Source organism: Cygnus olor, chromosome 4, assembly GCF_009769625.2.
Source record: "Cygnus olor isolate bCygOlo1 chromosome 4, bCygOlo1.pri.v2, whole genome shotgun sequence".
Lineage (NCBI taxonomy): Eukaryota > Metazoa > Chordata > Aves > Anseriformes > Anatidae > Cygnus > Cygnus olor.
The window spans coordinates 56,767,022-56,784,155 of NC_049172.1; the positions used below are offsets into that span (position 1 = coordinate 56,767,022).

At 36.0% G+C, this 17,134-nt stretch overlaps 1 long non-coding RNA gene across 1 annotated transcript in view; it reads left to right on the plus strand.

The window, feature by feature from the left end:
• Positions 1-11,728, plus strand: part of LOC121069093 — a 31,570-nt gene extending 19,842 nt beyond the window's left edge. The window contains exons 5-8 of the long non-coding RNA XR_005819254.1: positions 59-125; positions 251-495; positions 8,017-8,156; positions 11,326-11,728. This is a non-coding gene — a long non-coding RNA (uncharacterized LOC121069093). The remainder of the gene's footprint in view (positions 1-58; positions 126-250; positions 496-8,016; positions 8,157-11,325) is intronic.
• Positions 11,729-17,134: the final 5,406 nt, after the last annotated feature.

Genomic DNA, 17,134 nt, shown 5'->3' on the forward strand with positions numbered 1-17,134 from the left:
TCACATTTTGTTTTAAGAAAGATAAATTCTGACCTTTGGATGCTCATATTGCCTGCAGACTTACAAGAGGAAATTCTTACAGATGTCATGTTCTGAGGCTGGCTGATCCTGCGTTTGGAAGCCAAGTAGGTTGGAGGCTCAGTTAATGTTTGCACTATAGACTTCTGATACCAAAATAACAAGTGGAGGCTCAGTCCAATGAAAAGGATGCTTTCACAACAATCTGAATGAAATCTTTTGGTTATTTTAGCCAGAGATCATGATGAGGATTGCGACTCTTCTTGAGCTTATTACAATGACATGATGAAGAACAGAAGAACAGCTTCAACCAGATCAAAATCAATTTATGCAGCTTTGTACTGGAAAGGAAGGGAAAGCCTCTGCTCATTACAGCCTTGAGCTTCATTCTGACTAATGATGCTGCGCTTACCTTAAATTGAAATGGGCTTCCCAAAAGTCAAATATTTGAAAAGGTTTTCTGAAGTCTGGAAAAAGGTAAGAGAAAAGCAGAAAGTACATTTTATCAGAAAACAAATAAATAAATAGGCCTAGTCTCAAAGTAGCTTGCTTGACACTAGGTGGCAGACAAGGCAACCAGGAAAATCCTTGAGCAAACTAACCCTAGCTGTTTGTTCTTTTGTGGTTGTGCGGCTCCTTGTAGTTTAACATCTCTTGACAAATATGCAGCAAAAGCAAGCATTCAGTACAGCAAATACGCTACTTGCAGTAGAGGTTTCCTCCACATGCTATTGACTGACTATATCTTTTAGTGTTCATGATTACTTGAGGAGTGAATAACATTTTGAGAAGCCATTGGTTGTAAAACCACTTTTTTTTTTTTTTTTTTTAAATGGTGTTATGCAGTGTAATACTTATAAATATACGCATACATCTAAAAGAATACATATATTTCATAATATCTGTCAAAAAAAAGCCTTTCTAAAACTTCTACATATATATCAAGACTGGAAGAAGTAAACTGTATTCTTGGCTTCACTGCAGATTTGTTCTATGACTTGTATATCAATAATTTTCTCAGCTTCAGCCTTACAAACTGTGAAATAGAATATTACTTCTTCCTTTCTTCCACACCTGCAGACAAGTAAATTCATTAAATATTACTCAAATGTTTTAGTTTTCTAAGATGTTTTCAATTTAAAGAAAATCATAACTCCTGCTGAAAGCAGGAGTTGGAATGCATAAAGAAATAAAATTAAATACATATTATTTGCTTATATGAGGGATCTCAGTCTTTCTAGATTCTTTTAGATTTTTTGCATGCCAGGAATGTTAAGATGAAAGTCAAAAACTTTGAGGACTAAGTCTATAATGTGATTTTCAGTTCCTCAGAAACTTTTGGGGTGATAAACTTTTAATGAGAAAAAAATTAAACTCTCTAAAAAGGCCTGATCTTTAACAGAATTATTATTATTATTATTATTATTATTATTATTATTATTATTATTATTAATTAATGAGAAAAAAACTGTAGGGTGAAATTTTATTACTCTCCTAGTTGTGAAGATAATTTTTCAATGTAAACACACACAATATCACATCCTTCTTAGCTGTCAGCAAAACCAGCTGAAACAGCAGCAATGATAATTGAATTTATATAAAAGTTATCTATCCATGTGATCAAGGACCTTTACAAGAAGATACATAAACAAATAGAGAACAATATGAGTGTGGGCTTTTCTCAGCCAGCTAAAACTGAAGATAGTGTGAAGTTATCTAAAAAATAATGTCATCAATTTTCACTTCTAATTAACTGTTAAATATCAGGAATTTTGTGAATGATGGCTAACAGATAAAATCACTATGAAAGTTAGGTGAAACACAAGCCAAAGAGGAATAGGAGGTTTTCTCATTCTTCAGTGTTATACATATCTTGACTGACCTGATTACCAGAGACATGAGGCAAAGGTATTTATCCAGTGAAGCTGAATGCATTTGTTGTATGCTGACATTAATTCATTTGAAAATATGCTGCATAAGGAAAAGAGTAGAAGCTCAGAATATACTGTCTTGAATATTAGGCTAATGCTGTGCAGTGGATTTGGTGCCTCCGTGTGTATGTAATTGTAAACTGAATCCAGACACAGTTGCTGTTCACCTTAATAACATTGAATTAGCTATCTTCAAAACCAGGACAACTTTTCTCAATTTCTTTGTTTATGCTGCAGGTGCCAACAATGTCAATGTCTGCAATAGGCTTGCTTTATATACAGACTGTGCTCTTATGTTGCATTCATTTTGATTTCCAAGTGGAAGTGGTACTAATGGGTTTCTTAGGCACTTACTACAAAAACAATTTGTCTTGTTGGCAGTTTTAGATACTCAGGAATTCTATGTACTTGTCTTCACTTTGCAGATCATCTTTTTTTTTTTGGCATTTAAATATCACAGGAGAGACTTCCTGACTGGAGATAGCACTTACCGTATTACACGAGCTGTGCATTCTTTTTGGCTCTAAGGCTATACATAGAAACAAGTGTTTGGCTCTAGCAGGCAAAACAAAAAAGAATAACTTATGTCAGCAGAAAACTTGAGGTCAATATAGTTTCAACAGCAGGAATACTCATGCTTTTTACCACTCTAATGATATCTGTGGATCACATATTTTGACTTGGTCTTTTTTTTTTTTTTTCCTCTTTCTTTCTTTCTTTCTTTCTTTCTTTCTTTCTTTCTTTCTCTTTTTATAATTGAGATTTTAACATTTTTTATTACAAAATAAAATTAAAAAGTTTATTTCCTCTTATGAATATACGTTAGCTTCTAGATCTGTCATAAATGGTTTTAACTATGAATTCTTATTTAAAAAGAACATTTAAAAATCAAGGTGTTTTCACTCAGTTATCATGTTTCTAATGAAGGCAAATCTAAAATATTTTTAAACCTTTTAAGATTTTTAAAATCAAAATCTTCAATGCAGGTAATTCTAATTTGATAGCACACATTTTCAAATTATTTTTGCTGTCAAAGACAATGGTTTATTACAACTGTTTCAGAAAAGAAATTAAGCACATGCCTTATACAGAACACATAGTTTAGCACTCTGAGATCACTTGATTTGAGAACACTACTCAATATTAATTTAAATTATCACAATGAATGTTTTTTTTAATGTGAATTACCATTACAAAATAATTTTATAATTACACTCATTAAAAAGTATTACCTCCCTATGAAAAAAATATTCGTTTAAATAGTTCAAAGAGTACTGTTATACCCCTTTTAAAACTCACCTTCGATATTTTCTAAGAACAATAGACATATATTTTTTAAGTTTTTATATTTAATATAAAAATATTATAAATATGTAAAAAATATAATTATATTTTAGGAGTTTTTACATGTTACTCAAAGAAACTGTTTCTATAAGCTCTGCTTCTGCACATCTCCCATGTATTGATGAATACATGAAATATTAAAAGCCTAGAAATATTTTGACTAAATGTTTTATATCTGTAAAGTGGAAATTTAAATAAATTAGGTGTCTTGGACAGGATCACAGACAAAGTCCTGACAGGCCATGGAACGAAGTATTCTGAATGCAGTTTGGTAAATCAAGGTGTCATTAATGTGTGTTTGCATGGCATGTTGCTTTACTGCACTTGTCAATTATTGTTGCTGTTTTACCAGCAGACCTCATGTGTTTTAGTAAATAATAAGGTATCCCATGTAAATTCTTTGTTCCAGATGCTGACAAAATTTAACCACATACTCCAAAAGGATCTGACTCTAAGTCCAGAGCTCTTTCTCAATTAAGTTTTGAACCCAAGCATGAGTACATTCTTATCCATTAGTTAATTCCTTATTTATTTGTAGAAATTCTTTTCTGTTTTTGAATATTTTATTTTATTTTTGTTTGTTTTGTCTTTATTGGAAGACATCCAATTCTGCTTTTCTTTAACTTACTTCTCTGAAATCTCTCTATCTGTACACTATATTACTCTTGTGATACAGAAGATAATTTCTATCTAGCTCTCCCATTGTCTGTCAATCCTTTTTGAGGTTCTTATCTTTAATTCTAAGAATCTATTCTATTCTATTCTGTCCTGTCCTGTCCTGTATTAAAAGGAACGTGGCCAGCCGGTCAAGGGAGGTGATCCTCCCCCTCTACTCTGCCCTGGTCAGGTCTCACCTGGAATACTGTGTCCAGTTCTGGGCTCCCCGGTACAAAAAAGACAGGGATCTCCTGGAAAGAGTCCAGCGGAGGACCACGAAGATGATACGGGGCCTGGAGCATCTTCCCTATGGGGAAAGGCTGAGAGACCTGGGTCTGTTCAGCCTGGAGAAAAGAAGACTGAGAGGGAATCTCATCAATGTGTATAAATACCTGAGGTGTGGGAGACAGAGGGATTTGGCCAACCTCTTCTCAGTGGTTTGTGGGGACAGGACAAGGGGCAATGGCCACAAGACAGAGCACAGGAAGTTCCGCACCAACATGAGAAAGAACTTCACAGTGAGGGTGCCGGAGCACTGGAACAGGCTGCCCAGGGAGGTTGTGGAGTCTCCTTCTCTGGAGATGTTCAAGGCCCATCTGGATGCCTACCTGGGCAGTCTGCTCTAAGGAACCTGCTTTGGCAGGGGGGTTGGACCCGATGATCTCTCAAGGTCCCTTCCAACCCCTTCGATTCTGTGATCCTATCCTATCCTATCCTATCCTACCTATTCACACTAATAATCAAACCATACCATGAAAATATGTAAAAAAGAAATTTAGCATCTCCTAGCTTTTATGCTTTTTTGCATATGTTGCATTTTTAAAGTCAGTTCTATTCATTGCCAAAAGCTTTTCAGTGAAAATTATTGGAGCAAAATATTGAAAGAAAACTAAAAGGTACAAAAAGCAAGTTATGAATATAGCATATTCAGAGATCTGCTGATTGCCCTATAGAAAACATATTTTATACTAGTCTAAAATATCTAACAATAATGAAACTACACATACAGTTTCCAGATCAGTTCTGAATTTTCTTTTAATGCATTTAAGTTAGCTTGAAGATAGAACTTATGTGATTTAATATTTATAAAGGCAAGCTTATAAACTCACAAAGTAGTACATATTTACATCTCTAAGTAATTGCTCCCAGTAATCAGTTAATTGCATTACTTAGGATTGCAAAATGTTCATTAAAAGTCTTTTCTGTACATCTAGGGGTTTACAAACTGATCTTGGACTTCATATAGATATTGTGTACATATTATAAAATAATTATACACTATTTATGCTTACTTTCTTTGTGCAGAAAATTTTCTCATAGCAAGTAGCTAAGACAAATTAATCACTAGCATATCTCTGTGGAAGTTTTTTCTGTTTGCTAATTTAGCACTACTGTAACAGTATTTTTGACACTGCTAGTTGTATTTTAAAGTTATTAGAAATAATGTCATATGAAAGTTTGACAGCAATCTGAATGCCAAAAGCACAGAAAAAAAGTATTCTAACCAGAAGATACAAAGAGCATGTTGTACATCTTGCATTTATTCTGGAGATCGCACAACAAGACAAAAAGGCTAAAAATGAAAATACTTCCTAAATTTTCTAATTCTTAATTAGAAAACATTTCACATGTTACTCAGATAAGTTTGATACCATCTTTAAAATCACTGATTATGATTCATAATAGACAGCAATTTTAGATGCTACAAAATGTCAAATTATTACGACATATTACGACATGCCCTCTTTTTTAAAGGTCTATACCTCTACAACTTGTTAATGATTATAACCATTCATTGACAAAAGGCAGGTGATCACAGGAAGTACAAGTAAAAAAACATGTTATGCTTTAATCAGAAAGTAAAAGGATTTAAATTATTGTAAAATATATATTTTTTCCAAGTAAGTCTATGATGATGCATATTCCGTCACAGTGCTAAACATTAAACTTTTTACTGAGGGCAGTGGAGTCAGGTGATTAAGTAAGTACACAGATCCAGATTTGAATCATGTGCAGAGTTTGGTTACACATATGTTCCAAATCCACGCTGATAAGCTTCAACAAGCTTCTTTCTGGGATCAAAGAAGCTTTCAAGATTACATGTATTGCAACTGGTTGAGAAAGAATATTGTAACTATGAGCAAGGTATGAAAAGAGTGACAAATGAAAACTGTATTAGAATATTGTTTAACATTCAAACACGTACAAACAAAAATCTGCCTAGGGGAAATCAAACAGAAATTAAAGTAAGGAATCATTGCAAAAAGAGTATAATTCATACAAACTATATAATACTTTGAACAAAATAAAAACTTCTAAAGATGCCTCGAAAATAGAATGGTAACATGAAATAGAGGTATAAATATAATCTGTAAGCTTGCATCTTACTAATTATAATAATAAAAAAAGAACTATTTTCTTTTTTATTGATGCCTAAGATAAGTTGTCAAAAGAAGTCGACAGGAAAAGAAATCATAGAGGCCATGTATATATATTTTTTATGTCCCACTTTGCCTTAAAATATGTTCGCTGTCACAAACTATTGTATGTAGAAATAAATAGCTGTTGCTGACATCATTTCACTCCCTCCATCACATCTAAAAGCAACATTTCATTCTTATTTGAGCCAATTCTGAAAAGCTTCTCTGACCAGATAGGTATGTAAAGTCACCTGAACAGTACAGAATGCGCATTTTATCTTCCTTAGAATTATGAAGAAGAATAATGAAATAATATATTTCCAGTTCTGAAAATAATGCTGCACAATATAGCATCAGGACTGCAGCACAAAAGCAAATTCCTCATAACTATAGCGTTCAGATCAAGTATTAGCAGTGCCCGATATGACTGAAATACCAAAATGCTCGCTTTGGTTGTTTTGAAAACATATGGGAATCTGCTTAAGCTTTTATAATTTTGGAATGCTTTAAATATCTACATTTTAAGCATAGGCTTGTGAACTGAATTATGTCCTATGCTTTACATAATTATAAGGTTTGTAGGCAATATCTCCTCAACAAAGACAGAATGGTTCACAATTGTGGTTTACAGAAAAAAAAAAAAAAAAAGCAGCAGAAAATTACGATGGCTCTGACTCAGCACACTGATTAGGATCAGAAGATATCTTCCTAAAAGCGTGTTGACTGTAGATCTAAAATGGAAACAGGCTGCCTCAGCAATGAATGCAATTTTTAGGTAGCTGGAACTTGAGGCTAATCCTTCAACTTTGAATAGTAAATATGTGCGTGATTTTGCTACCTAGTCATGAAAATAGTTAGAGTGAGAGGCCTGGGTTCTTGTCCTCTTTGCTCCCTCCTGCTTTTCTGTGTTCTTCATTAAACAGTTCTTAAAGTTTTGCACTGAGCTTCCTCCACGTTATGCTTATGGGTGCTCAGGTGCTATCAGCGGGGGGCTGCAAGGATGGCTTCTGTGATGAGAGGCCAGGGCTGCCCCATGCCTGACACACCTGCTTCCAGCTGGTTCTAGCCAACTCTAACGGACACCTCACAGCACAGCTGGGCATGCCAGCCATGCTTTGGGAAAAAGATGTTTAAGAGGGGAAGGAAAGAAGGAGAGAAGAGGAGGGAGCAAGAGGTTTGAGAAACAGCAGAGGGAACACCAGTGTTGGAGGAGGCAGAGGGAGGAGTTCCATGGCAGAACAGCTATTCGCCTGCAGCCTGTGGAAGACCTCACTCTGGAACAGATGTATTTTCCAGAAGGGCTGTAGCTGATGGAGGACCCACACTGAAGCAGAGGAAGAGTGTGAAGAGGAAGGATTGGCAGGGAGAAACTGTTAAGTACCAGCTATAACCCCCATCCATTGCCCCTGTGCTTCTCGGGTGGATAGAGGAGTTGCGAGTGAAGGAGTGAAGTTGAGCCTGGAAGACTGGTGAGGAAGTGTGTTGTTTTAACGTTGGTGTCTTTTGTTGCTCATACAAAAATCCATTTTATATAAATACTGTGAATATAATGAATGTAAATAAAAATACTATATTTATAAGTATTTACCTGTTCACAGATGGAAAGTACTAACATTTGGGACAGTCTTACCTGATTTAAACTGCAGGTGAAAATAAATATATCCAGGCTGGATGAAGACAATTCCATCAATATTAATAAAATCAAGATAATGAATCTTTCCAGGAGTTGGACTTGATGATCCTTGTGGGTCCCTTCCAACGTGGGATATTCTATGATTTTATTGAGGTGAGGTAGATACTTGCTTTCTTAACTCTAAAATACGTACATTTAAACTACAGTCAACTATTGTCTTGCACCTGTATGTATCAAATAAAGAAAAAAAGGAAAAAAAACTTTTTTTTTCCCCCGCCTGAGACATTCAGCATCCTTCAATTCTGTTCCCAACAACAGGAGGTGAGAGTAAACAATTACGTATTAAATGTCAGGGACCTTGTACACTATCACATACTGCAAAGCATGAAATATACCTCAAAAATTTCTAATAAATTTTGTACTTTCAATGTAAAATTTCAAAAGACTCAAAACCTGGGCTTTCTTGGGTATTCACGGTACTAAGGGTATGAATATTTTTACTTCAGAGGGCAGATGCCTCAGTAGCAGGTTCTGGTCTTCCACTATCTTCAAATTCAGCAGTTTCTGCTAATCATGTATAGTCAAATTTATTTCTGACAACTTTTCTGCTGATTTGTCTTATTGAAAAATACTAGTGGTGCAAGAGAAACCTCCTGCTTCTAAAACACCTGTATCCAATTCTTTAGAATTAAGATGAACCTCTATCATAGAATCATTTAGGTTGGTAAAGACCTCTAAGATCATCTATTCCAGCCTTTAACCTAGCACTGCCAAGTCTGCCATTAAACCATGTCACTAAGCACTACATCACTACATTAAGTTTTCAGAAGAATTCCAGGGATGGTGACTCACCTACTTCCCTGGGCAGCCTGTTCCAATGCCTCACAATCCTTTCAGTGAAGAAATTTTTCCTAATACCCAGCCTAAACCTCCCCTGGTGCTACTTGCAGCCATTTCTTCTTGTTTTATCAATTGTTGCTTGGGAGAAGAATCTGACCACCACCTCGCTACAACCTGCTCTGAGGTAGTTGTAGAGATTGATAAGGTCTCCCCTGAGCCTCCTTTTCTCCAGGTGAAACAACCCCAGTTCCCTCAGCTGCTCCTCATAAGACTTGTTCTCTAGACCCTTCACCAGCTTTGTTGCCCTTCTTTGGACATGCTCCAGCACCTCGATGTCCTTGTAGTGAAGGGCCCCAAACCGAACACAGTATTCGAGGTGTGGCCTCACCAGAGCTGAGTACAGGAGGACAATTGTGTCCGTAGTGCTGCTGGCCACACTATCTCTGATACAAGCCAGGATGCTGTTGGTCTTCTTGGCCATCTGAGCACACTACTGGCTCATATTCAGCCTGCTGTTGACCAAAACCCCGAGGTCCTTCTCCCCTGGGCAGCTTTCCAGCCACTCTTCCTGTAGTGCTGCTTGGAGTTGTTGTGGCCAAAGTGCAGGACCTGGCACTTAGTCTTGATGAACCTCATACAGTTGGCCTCAGCCCATCAATCCAGCCTATCCAGATCCCTCTGTAAAGCTTTCCTACCTTCAAGTAGATCAACACTTGTGCCTAACTTGGTGTTATCTGCAAACTTACTGAGGGTGCACTCGATCCCCTCATCCAGATCATAGAAAAAGTTATTGAAGGGAACTGGCCCCAGTACTGGTGTGACTGGCCTCATCTTTCAGAGTGCTAAATTGTGGATAAAGTGGAAAAAATACACGTGCATTGGCCATCAGAAGCTTGAAGAGAGCTTGAAGAAAACCATTTTCAACAACAAATCAGACGTGAAGCATTATTTCACAAGCTTTAATTTCCAGATTTGCCTCCCTTTTGTTTCTCTGTTACTCCATACTCTGTTTCTCTGTATGACTCCTCTGTCATAACCTAATTATGCATGTGATCTTGTAGCAGAATTTAATATTATTCCCCAAGTTTATCATCTTAACCTTCATATTTCTCATGCCTAAAATCAGCCATTATCAGACACTTCCTCAGAAGGGCTCAATTTGTCACTCCAAGCGTAATTAATTCACGCTGATCTTTTCGGATACCTCAGAAAATTCCAGAAAATGCATCCCTAATATTTAATCAATTCTATGTTATAGTCTTCATTTGATCACATGTCTCTTTCTGGTTTAAACTACCATTTCTAGCCCGCACTTCAAAAAAAAGTAGTTTCACTAAAAAATAAATAAAAATAAGTGTGGACAAATACCTTTATTATAAAAGAAATCAATCTGTCACTATTTTTTGTTTTAAAATTAGTCATCCCTAGTTCAAAATAAATAATTAAAAAAAACACACATTAATACTAAGATATTTTTCTTTTTTGATTTTAAATCATTATTACAGATTATTAAGTAACGTTAATAAATTACTGTGAACTGTGTCTGAAAAGTAATTGGTAGAAATGTACAAAGCTATCAACATTGAAAAAACTTAGGATGCAGGGGCTGTTGATAATACACTATTTGCAAGCTGGCATATAGCAATCCCAGTATTATGATGGCTGTAGCATTCCTAAATTGATTATTTCATTCTATTTCATTTCTAGCACTTAGCGCTACCTAAGCACAGGTGAATAAATCTTTGCTTTTGTGAAAGGTCTATTCACAAGCTTAACTGCACTGAACTTTTCTAGCAAATGGTTTATTTTTGGGACACTGAAGCCTAGATCTTCAAAGGTAGTTGGTTAGTACTAGATTTTAAAGGAGGGTAATATTATTGAGGAATTGGCTCTAACTGCAGCAAAAGTAAATCTAATAATGTCTAAAAAATAGATCCAGAGTTAAAAGTGTCAAAGAACAATTATACTTAAAAAAAAAGCCATTAAATGAATAAAAGTATTAGTTTTGACATTTGTAAATATCTTGAGAATATCTTTAATATACAAGTGTTAATTACATTAATAGCTGTGTTGCCAATACATCTTTTTCTGGAAGGACACTCTTTTAAAAAGGAATATATTTAAATGTGTAGTACATTATTTTTACCTAGCTTTGTTTATAGTAGCTCTAAATCTAAAATATAATAAATATAAATATATAAATAATATAAATCTTAAATATAATCTGCTTTTAAATAAGTATTCAATTGTAACTTAACTTATTTTTTGTTTTCCCAGTTTCAACATCCTTATTGATGTCACCTCACTCAATACTATTTTCAATTACATGAATGCTGGCTATGTTTTCCAAAGGATTCCTGTCTTGTTCATTGCAGAGGATTGCTCAATATATGGCCTATGTCTTATTCAATTCACACTAGCGAAATCCTGCTGTGAACAGTTTTGTTAACAAGCTTGTTAATTTTAACATCGTCTTTTACAGCAGCCATATTTTTATGTCATTTGAATACCTTACAACATATCAGTGAGTTTATTTGGAAAGGTGAAGAGAGAGAATTTTCCTCATTTTATGACTGGAACACTGAGATGCATCATCTGATAAATCTGAGACTGCTTTGAGTACCTAGAAACTTATTTTTAGAGTACTTAGCCCTCCAGTTTGTAGTACCGTTCCCCGCATCTTCAGCTGCAGCTGCAGGCATCCTGCAGTTTGGCAGTTTAGTTGTTCATGGTATTATCTGTACATCCAGAAAAGGAGGAACCCAACCTGCTGCATGAAAAACCCGTTTACCTCTGTGCTGGGTCTGGCTGGGATGGAGTTAACTTTTCCTGCAGCAGCCCATACAGTGCTGTGCTCTGCCCTTGTAGCTAGACCAGCATTGGTATCACACCAGTGTTGTGTCTACTGCTGCATAATACTGGCACTGCATCAGGACTCCCTCCAAGCCCCAAGAGCCAGCAGGCTGAGGGTCGGCAAGTGATGGGGAGGGGACATCACCAGGGCAGCTGACCTAAACTGACAAAAGGGATGTTCCATGCTATATGATGTCACACTCAGCAATAAAAGGTGGGAAAGGGGAAGGAGAGGGGATGGCTCTCATTGTGGAAGCATCTGTCCTCCTGAACAACCGCTACGCGTATTGAGGCCCTGCTTCCCAGGACGTGGCCGAACATCGCTCATTGATGGGAAGTAGAGAGTAACTGCTTTTCTCTCTCTGTGCTTCTGCACGGCCTTTACTTCTCCTCTCGCTTTTCCCTTTAATTAAATCATCCTTATCTCAAACCTTTAGCCCTTTGTGTTGTATTTTTTCCCCCTTCCTCTTTGAGGAGGGGGACTGAGAGAGTGACTGTGGTGGAACTTGGTTGCCCACCCGAGTAAAACCACCACAACCTCATATCACAGTTTAAGTATGGCTAGATTCTGACAGAAATCCAAGGAGAGGAGAACCTTGAGGGGAGTTGATCTCCATTTTCATTTCTTTAAAATCAGCATACCAAAAACATCAAAGGCTATCTGTCATGAAAGCTAAATTATATAGAATATACAAGCATGGAAACAAAAACAACATAATCCTTTTTATAGATAAACAAACAAACCTCCCCAATAAAGCCCATATTTTTCTGTTCAACACAGCAGAATTAACTGAGAGGGTTTGGAACAATTCTCCCTTATTCCCACTTTCATTTTTTTCCAGTTTTGCTTTTCCATGAAATAACTGAAAACATGATTTATTTTTTCATGAAATACACATTCTGTGTATACAAACTCCATGGTTTCAGGAGTTTAAGAATTTAAGGAATTTAAGAAATCTCTCCCCTTCCAGGCTTGTTTTTTGTTTCTACCTATCAGTAGCCCTTTGCTTCTCACAAGGCCTCAGTCTCCCTCATCCTGTAAGCTCCCTCTTTCTGCTTGCCTGCCTCACCCTGTGTTTTTAAACCTGATCAGATAGTCCCCAAAAGAGAGCAGTCTTCCTGTCCCCATAAGCATTCTTTCTGACTAGAAAGACAGCAGCATGGACAAGTAACATTTTCTCCTGTTGTCCAATCATCCGTTATAAATACCATACGGTGTAGTACACTTGCACACAATGTGACGTTCTAATGTTCACAACTATGTTCTATTCATCACACAACTACAGAAACCACAGACTTTTCAGTCTAAAAGTGTGAGTTTCACCACCAAAATATGAATAAAAGTCTATTTGGCTTGCTATGATGTTTTGAAGGGTAAACAGTCCTAGTTTCTCCCATTCTAATCTGGTCATTAACCAAGCTGCCTTTCTGTCCGCACCAGTCCTCTCCTCTAGTTCATCTTATTTCACTTGCTTCGTTCACTCTTTCATGTAGGGTCTCTGTGCATCAGTCAGGGTTCACCCAAATACCTTTTCTGCTCACCAGTCATTGCCATTTCTTTTATTCTGCTTATACTTAGATCTTTCCTTGTCATTTCTGTTTTCCATCACCAGTTCAATATTTTAGCTTTCTGCCCACCCACTGACCTCTTCTCTTTCAATCTTTTAGTCCCATGCTCCTCATGAAAAAGTGAGCTCTGAGCCCAAGATTCTTTGTCCATCATGTTCCTAGCTCCATTTACTATGCCCTTCTTTCCAGCTTATTTCAAGTCTAGTTCTTTCTCCTCTGCATTGAAAAACTCTGCTTTTGTATTAGTGTAGCCTAAGAAAGTGAATTTCCTAAATTTAATATGGCTGTCAGAAGATCCAGACAATAGTAGTTATCCGAGGAAAGATTCAGTCAGTTCCACACAGCTTTCAGTGTTAGCCGTTTTGTGATGATGATCATGCGAAAGCTTTTCAGAGACTTACACCTTGGGCAAATTTGAAGATTTTAATGGGGTAAGCAAAGACAGGCTTTGCTAAAATCTCAGTTCCAAAATATATAGCACTGCAGATTTTTCACTACAAGGAAACAATATTTTTTTTGTTTTGTATTCATTAGACACTTTCTTGGGAATAGAAGATCTGTATGACTGAACACTTATTGGAGGGGGAAAAATGAAAATACATCTATCCTTAGCTGTAGACTCAACGTGGAAAATTTGAGTTTTGACTGTTGAACCTAAGTAGAGTTATAATCAACTGAAAATATGAACCACAGGCTAACCTTAACCATAGGTGGTGCCACCAGTCCTGCTTAAAATCTTTATTATGTTCCTGTTGTCATGGAAGCAACTGTTTCAACAGAAATTCCTCCAATACTTCATTCTTTGATAATAAGAATAATATATTGCATTTAAATGTATCTCTGTGTGACTTACTTTCTCAGAGTGAGAACACAAGTGCTTTAATTCTCACAGCATCTGTGGAAAATGTCATAGCTAGATGTATATTTTGGAGGTAGATATACATTCTGGGGGTAGGTGTACTATGGAGTAAGATGTAAAGTATGGAGAAGTTGTGAAATCCCTTAACATAGGGTGACTGAAACCTGTAATGCATACACATAGATATGTTACATTTTTGTAACACTGTGCTTTACAAAATTAAGAAGCACAACTTCACAAGTATAGCTGCATTTACTTCTACACTACCTTTCTGGTAAAGTTGTATTGATTACTACTAGCTTTTGGGCAGAAACTGGTGCAGGCTGCAGTCAGCTTTTTACCCCTGACTTGTGTATCTGTGAAAAGACACATTATATCTTCTGGCACTTGGAAAAAAAGTCATCTGTTTGCCTTTTATGTCTTAGGTGTTTCTGACTCTCCTCCAAACTGTCCTTGCACCACAACTGTCAGAAAGGAGGGAAAGATAGCCTGATAGGTAAATAAAGAGTACACACAAACTTTTGAATTGTAAGTGAAACTGAGATTAAACAGAAGAATATCTAAGATTTTTATTGTGCTGTTATTGCTTTTAAAATATTCTTATTGGAATTAAAAACACTGACTCTTTTTAGCTTTATAAATTCATTATCATGTAACCCCTATGTAATCATAAAAACAGCAAGTACAGCAGTGATGCAATTTACTTTTCTATTCAACTCTAAATTTTAACATTCCTTATACTATGCTGCTGACAGTAGAATTTACATTTGCTTGCCAGCAAAGAAGAAATAAAACCAATAAAGCCAATATATATTGAATCCCTTGGCTCCAAAAATTTTCATTCAGTTTCCAGAAGTGGTACACACTGCTAGAACAGATTTGTTTTCCCATAAGGTACTTGTTGCAAATTTAGTGTTACTCTTCTTCAGGAAGAAAAAAGAAAAAAAAAAATAAAACAACAGTCCCAACTCATCATATGTTCAGTGATGCCTGCTTTAAATGTCTGTTCCTAATTTGCTGGCATTTAAATGTTTGCTACTGAGAGTTACCATGGCTATGAGACATATCTTGTTCTTTCTATAGCAAAATTTGCTGCTATAATTTTTAAATTGTACCTTCAGGAAGTGGTTTCTGAACCCATGTTCGTTTGTCCTTTTCAGGCTGCTAAGAATACAGACCAATTGTCCACTGGACAATTCAATTTCATAGTTTTCTACTTTTAATAAGCTAAACAAACAAATAAACAAATGAACAAACAAAATCCTAGTACACAGAAGAGGAGCTTCTCCCTGTAGTATTCATGCTTCTATCCATATTATCTTTATGGAAACACAAAACCTGTCAACATTTAGATATTTGCTGGAACAGTCACCAATTTGATAACTATTTGAACCTCTCTAAAAAAATCTTGGAAGCTCCCAGGAAATCCAGTCTATGCTCAAAGCTGACTGTTCTAAATGAGATACTCAAAGATCCATACAGTTAAATCTCAGTTCTCTTAGACTTATCAATATGGTGCTTGTTGAGAGTGGCCAAAAAGAATATTATATTGAATCATCTAGCAAGCTAGTGGGCTAAGATGAAGAAGCTTGTTCTCTTTAAAGATTTCAACATTTCAACATGGGATGGGTCAATAAGGTAATAAATAAAGTCAGCTCATTTGATTTAGTGCACAGCTTTAAACTCTTTCTGTAGCCAATGGAGGACAAGAATCCTACCACTGGGAGTGACAGAGACCTATCCACTTTCTCTGATTTGGATTAGCTATTGGAAGAGGCTTGATGTATCTTACTTTTATGTAATATTCTGGTACGTTAAATGGCAGAAAGTTCTGGTTTTAATGTTACCACTTTTGAAGTTTATTACTTCATCTGTAGGCATTGTACATGTAACTCAATGAAAATTCCAAATCTGTCTTTTCTACCTCATTCAGTATTTTACACTGAATTTCTGACATATGCAGTCCCCAACACTCTCTGTCTCCTCCTACTATTACAGTCTTGTATATATATATATATTTAAATCATAGATTATTCCAAGCTGATTCAACTCTCACTAGAAGCACACACAGAATGACAAAACAGATAACTTCTGTATTTGTGCATTTTAGGATATCTGTTCTAATCAACCAAAATTCTTGTTAAAATACCTTTTGGTTTTGCTATTATAAAATCAAAATAAAAATTTATGCCAAACAAACTTGCAACTAGTTATCAGTAAGCTGTTACGTAATGAATGTGAATATATGTTTGTGTAAATGTCTTTCTACATCCTTTTTATTTTTTGGGGGGTATCTAAATTTGCTAATATATCATTATTAAAAAAAAAAGAAAGAAAAAAATATAAGGTACTTCCTTTTGAGAAGTACCACACTGAAACAAAAGGATATTGCTGACAGGATACGCAAAGTGAGCTTTAATAATATTGTCAGTTAGGATTAGTCAAGTAATAGTCTGACTAAGTCTGTATAAGCTGATATTTTCACTGAAGAAGTGTCTGGAAGTCCATGTGAAGGTTGAGACCTCATAAGACAGGCAACAACAGAAAAGAGGAAGAAAGGATTTCCTGCAGCTATGCAGTATATATAGTATGGGTTCTCAACATTTTTACATTCTTGTCACAGAATCACAGAATGGTTGAGGTTGGATGGGACCCTGCTCAAGCAGAACCAGTCGCCTAGGACCACAACCAAATGGCTTTTGTATATCTGTAAAGAGGGAGACTTTACAACCTCTGTGGGCAATCTGTGCCAGTGCTCTGTCACAGTATCAAATATCATACTGTATATACATCATATATTATATTACACGATCATATCATATTGTGTATGTTTACATATAATGCATTTATTTTCAACATTTTGCGTAGACACAATCACTTTTCTTCCATTCATTTGGTGCTTTTGTTTCATACCTGATTGCTCTGTATGTGTTATGGTTTGCTGTCAGAACTTCCAGAGCCATTGACTCCCCATGTCTCATTGTAAATGCCTTCACTTATCAGTTATGCA